The sequence below is a fragment of the Triticum aestivum genome, chromosome 5B, assembly GCF_018294505.1.
Source record: "Triticum aestivum cultivar Chinese Spring chromosome 5B, IWGSC CS RefSeq v2.1, whole genome shotgun sequence".
Classification (NCBI taxonomy): Eukaryota; Viridiplantae; Streptophyta; class Magnoliopsida; order Poales; family Poaceae; genus Triticum; species Triticum aestivum.
Genome location: NC_057807.1, coordinates 454782389 through 454788147, shown reverse-complemented (window position 1 = coordinate 454788147; position 5759 = coordinate 454782389).

The following is a 5759-nucleotide window of genomic DNA, read 5'->3' as shown; positions in this document are numbered from 1 at the left end:
TAACTTTGTATATAGTATAAAAATATACAAATTCACAGTGTGGAATAAATATCATTGTGGGCACCATGCAATGCAAATTAGCGTTCGTACTCCTCCATATAACTTTGTAATGTTGTATATATGTAGAAACTCTAAAATAATTTTTTGGCCACACTTTATTCAAAAGGAATGTTGTATGCGAAATAAACGTGAAGAGAGGGCTTTTTAGATCAATGGGGTACGTGATGTAACATGTGTGAATGTGTAGTTGATGCATTTGGTGGGGCCTAGAGAGGTATGTGTGTGTATTATGTACTCGAGAGAGGCATGTATAGAGGGGCCGGCGGGGTGGGGGCGTGGGAGAGATAGCACGAGAAATGAGAGTGGTCTAGAGAGAGAGACGAATATGACGTCATGACGAGATATTCCCTTCCCTTGAGTGTGTATATGCAAGGGGGGAGGGAATAGAGGCACCAGGAGAAATTCTTTGTGTGTGTGGTGTTTGTGTTGGTATGTGTGGGTGTGAGAAGATAATGAGACGTGGGGGCAGAGGGTGTGTCACCGTGTGAGGTCCGGTGGGTCGAGGTGAGGCCCTTCGTTCAGTTATGTCCTGCGCCACATTGGTCGGCCCGTCACGCATTTAGGAAGACCCATGGATGACTAGTCGTACAAGACAAAGATAGCAGAATTGTGAAGGACTCTATGTCCACTGACAAAGCCGACTAGGATTTGTAACCTAGGTTATCGGATTAAGGTAACCCCTTTATCTCTGATATTACTATTCATCCAACCTAACTTTAAGGGGCATCCTACAGAATGCTCTGCTAGAATCATACTCGTCGATTAGGAAGAGAGGTTTGAGACAATGCGTGAGAGACAGGCCTAAAGATAATGTGTGTACATGAGACACGTAGGCAGGTCCATGTATATAGAAAGGGTCGATGGGGATTGTGCGTGTGTATGTGCTTGCGAGAGGAAGAGTGCTTGTGCTAAAGGTTATTGAAAATAGTTGTAAATGGTTACGACAGGGAGGAGGGTTATATCTAGAGCATGTGTGCGAGAAAGACACCTCGGGAGAGAGTGTGTGAGCATGTGTGAGAGACCACCGATGGAGAGTGAAACCACACGTAAAAGACTGATGTACACATTGATTAAAGATATAAATTGTATCCAAATATTAGGATGGGATCATGATATTTGCAATTCGCGTAAGGAGCGGTCATTGATCCATCAGACATCTAGATTCTATCGAATTTGAGCATGTCTATGTTATTATTCGACACAATTGATCCACATATTTAGTATTTTGAACTCCAGACAATGCATCGGTTTAGCAATCGAATATAAACGTGAGTATAGTTCATGTTGTGTGTAAAGCACATTATACATATGAAAGTTACACAATGAACATTATAAATAGCTACCTATGAACTAGCATACATTTGAACTCAACTTAAGGTGGTTTGAAAAAATCGAATTCAACATGAATTCCATTCAATTATTTGAATTTGATATCACGGCATTTGTAAATCATACCTAAATTATGGGGCACCAATCTTTATTATGATTTTGTACATAATAGCATATGTAGTCGTGTACAAAATAGATTCAAATTTAGCTCCTCCATTCCAAAATAATCGTAGTTATAGGATTTTCAAGTGTCAAAATTTCAAAAAGAAGCAGATAATTTAATGAGGTTTTCAAACATACAAGGTCAAATATAACATTGTCTATTTAGGTCAATCCTAATAGTTCAAGAGTTCTCTAAACGTGAATGCTTGTGTTTCAAAATTTCGAACGAAGCGCCAAAAGAGCCTCTACTCGCCCGAAACCGCGTGAGACCAATGTTTGGTAGTACAAGGAAATTACTTTTCTAATAACTCCGACCCGTGAAACCTACCGGCCCGACGTCCAAAGGTCTAAATCGGGGTAGGTTTGTAGCTTCATCTAGACGCCATGCAACCGCCTCCGAAAAACATTCATACACAATGGCCGCCTAAGCACACATGCGCGCGGCTGAAATCGCTCCCGCCCACTATTTGGGACACCTGGGATTACCATCCTACCCCCGACCCGCAGTAGGTCAGAAATTTAAGAGGGGGCAAAGTTTGTACTTTCCCCAAATTTCAAACAAGCGCGTCCCATCTTCTGTTCAAAAAAGCCGAAAACAAGCGCGTCCCAGACCAAAACATGGTTCCCCCACCTGTCCGATTCCCCATTCGTACTCCGTGGGCGCCAAAACTACCTCTCCACCAGCCACGAAACCCCGGCGTCCTTCGTCCGCCACCCCATCCCACCCATCAACCGCCGCCCTCCTCCGTCACACCGGAGCCGATACCTCGATGTCGTCATCCACCGGAACCTCAACCACAACACCCTCCACCACTAGTAGTTGAAGCCGAGGCCGAGCCGTCCGTACCCAAGCCAGTTCAACCACGCTGTCCTGCGCCTCACCGCTGCCGCTCCAACTTCGCCACCGTCCACCGCACCAGAGATGTTCCTGCTACGCCGTCCTTCGCCGCCTCGGATCTGCTTCCCCTCCGCCGATATACGACCACGGCAACACAGTCAACAATTTGGCAATGGGTTTGTCCAAGGATCCACGGCTCTCCAAAACATCGGTTCCCCCGGGAAAAACAAGAAGATCGTCGTGACATATCGACACCACACTGGCAACCGATACGGGTACTCCTCTTCCCTTATTCGTGCAAATCTTACGTGTCTGCTTGCACGGTATTCATCCCACAGAAGACACTAGTTGACCGCTTCTTCTTCATACTAGATGTTCCTAGTAACTCGCGATGCACAAGGTTTCTCCTCATATACTATTTCACCTTAGCTAGAGGTCCGTCGCCCCACTGAATTTCAATTTCTGGTCAGTTGATTCCCAATTAACGGAAGCATTCCCCGGCGTAACAGGCGCTAGTACGCCTATTACACTGGGGAAGCAGCGCCTTGGTGTTTATCTTAGGGGCGTGTGCGGCCTAGAGCTACTGGCGCCCGATCTGGAGGTCGGCCAGGATTAAAGGGATGGCCTCGGGGCGCTGCCAAGCACGGCGGTTCTGTGAGGTCAAGGGGAGGGCGGGGCGGCGGAGGCAGGGGTCTGGGTCGGTGGTCACTGGCGGTTCGAGAAAGATCGTCAACAGTGACCGGCGGGAGGTCGACGAAGGCCATCTGCCCGTTCCTTATAGATCGGATTGTTCATTAAAAAGTTCGACTGGCCTATTATTTTCAGTTGACTGTTATCTTAGATATGACCAGATGTGGTGGTGTGCTGGAGGAGTACCTGCACTTCCTGTGCTCATATATTACAAAATCATACAGAGTAGAATCTAATTTTGTTTGCCATGCAATGTTGTAGAGCTATCATATGTCTCCTGTCATTTATTTTTCAGCCACCTGCTATCTGCTACTTTTATAGTGCACTAGTTCTGCACACACTTCACCCATACTCTCACTATTGTGTTTTTATGCAAGGGTATTTCGGAGTCTGCCTCGAGAGAAGCAAAAAAGATAAGAGATAAGTTGAGCCAGCTTTCTTCGTGGTTAGGCATGACACGTTACAGCACTATAAAGGGTGCAGTGTCAGCATATGGAGACGGTAAACGTAGCTCTGGAGTTGATGACCTCGCTCGCAATGAACCACCATCCTAGGTGCGTGCTTTAACTTTGTGGTGGCATATGTGGTTGCATGTTCCATATGGTGTCTAGCTTGTATTCAAAACACCGAAGTCGGTCTTATTAAGATAAGGAAATATATTTTTTTACATGAACCACCATCCCGTGAGCACCATAAGAGAAATAGCTAGTCAGAGCACTAGCCGAGCCAGTGACAAGCCCAGCAAAGATAGGCATCACCTGGAAGCCAACTAAAAAGCTACGATGGTGGCGAAGCAGGCCGCCTCCCACCAGGCTCTCAGGTCCTAGATGATCATGCTCACCACTCCAACCGGATGTCTAGCTTGTATTGCTTCCAATTTGTATAAATTGCATCTTCTTAGCTTACACATTATACCTTTGAATATGACATGCCTTTCTGTTTTTGGTACATACTAGTACATCTGTGTACTAACCATGTTCTTACATGAAACTAATTTTCTTGTGTATCCCTCATCAATCACTTACGATGAGGCAGGCAGACCATTGGACTACTCCTCATTTAAAGAATGCAGCATCAGCCTCCCGACATGATTCTCCAGAAATAACAATGCTAGATGAAGATAGTGAACATAGCTCTGTAGTTGATTACAACATTTCCCCTACACTAGCATCACAGGTGCTTGCTCTAACTTGGCAGCGTGATATGTGGTTGCATGTTGCATATGGTGTCTAGATTGTAATTCTTCCAATTTGGTTAAACTACATGTGCCAGTCTGCTTAGCTTATACATTATACCTGTTAATGTGACATGCCTTCCTGTATTTAGTACATAGTACATCTGTCTATTAAGCATGTCCTTACATAAAACTATTGTTTTTTTGTATCCCGCATCAATCAATATGATGAGACACCTTTAGTATATGCAGTGCGATATTAGTTGCATCTTTCATATGATTTATAGCATGCGCTGCTTCTAATTTGTTGAAATTCCATTTATGATGGGACACTTTTAACTTGGCAGAGTCATATTGGTTGCATATTTCATGTGGTGTATAGCTTGCATTGCTTCTTATTTGTTGGAATGGTTTTTGCTTAGTTTACACAAACAGTTGTGAACATGCCATGCCGTCCTGTTTTTCGTACATATTCCATCCTGGTATCATGTGTTTGCCTTACACCAGAGTAGTGATCGTCAGTATCATGCATGAATGAGTTCTGAAGAGAGAATTTTATTGCTTTTTCTTGTCGGTTTTACTTGACAATTCAAAATCAATAAAGCGGAAGGAAGTTAGCAAGGCAGCGGATAAAGGTGCTCCTTCCGAATGGAGGGCCTCTATAGTTTCTACTCCTCCACACCCCCAGGATGATTTCCAAGACAACACATGCATAGACACTCAACAAATCTGTGTTTATGATGAGCATGTCTCCCCTAGTGCACCATCACCGGTGCTCCCTCTAACTTGGCACTGTTATATGTGGTTGCATGTTATGTGTGATGTCTAGCTTGTATTCCTTCTAATTTTGTTGAATTCCATCTGCTTACTTTACACATTATACTTGAATAAGACACGTGTTCCTCTTTCTAGAACATACAATATCTGTCTATCACACCATGTTCTTACATCAAGTTACTACTGTTGTGTAACATGCAACAATCACTTATCACAAGACACGTTTGACTTTGGAGTGTGATATAGGTTACATCTCGCATTCTTTTCTAGCTTGTACTACTAATTTGTTCAAAGACACTTATGACGAGACAAATTTAACTTGGTATAGTGATATTCGTTGCATCTTTCATATGGTGTCTAGCTTTCATTTCTTCTAATTTGTTGAAATGTCTTCTCCTTAGTTTACACATCATAAGCTGTGATATGCAATGTTGTGAATATGCAATGGCACTAATGACGAGAGACCTCTAACATGGTAGAGTGATGTTGTTTGCATCTTGCATATGATTTATTTCTTGTACTGCTTCACATTTGTTTAAACGCCATTTATGATGAGACACTATTAACTTGGCAGAGCGATATTTGTAGCATCTTTCATATGGTGTCTACCTTCCATTGCATTGCTTCTAATTTGGTGAAATGTCTTCTTCTTAGTTTACATATCATAGTTCTGGTTATCTCTTCCGTCCAGTTTTTCATACATATTACATCCTCCTATCATGTGATTGT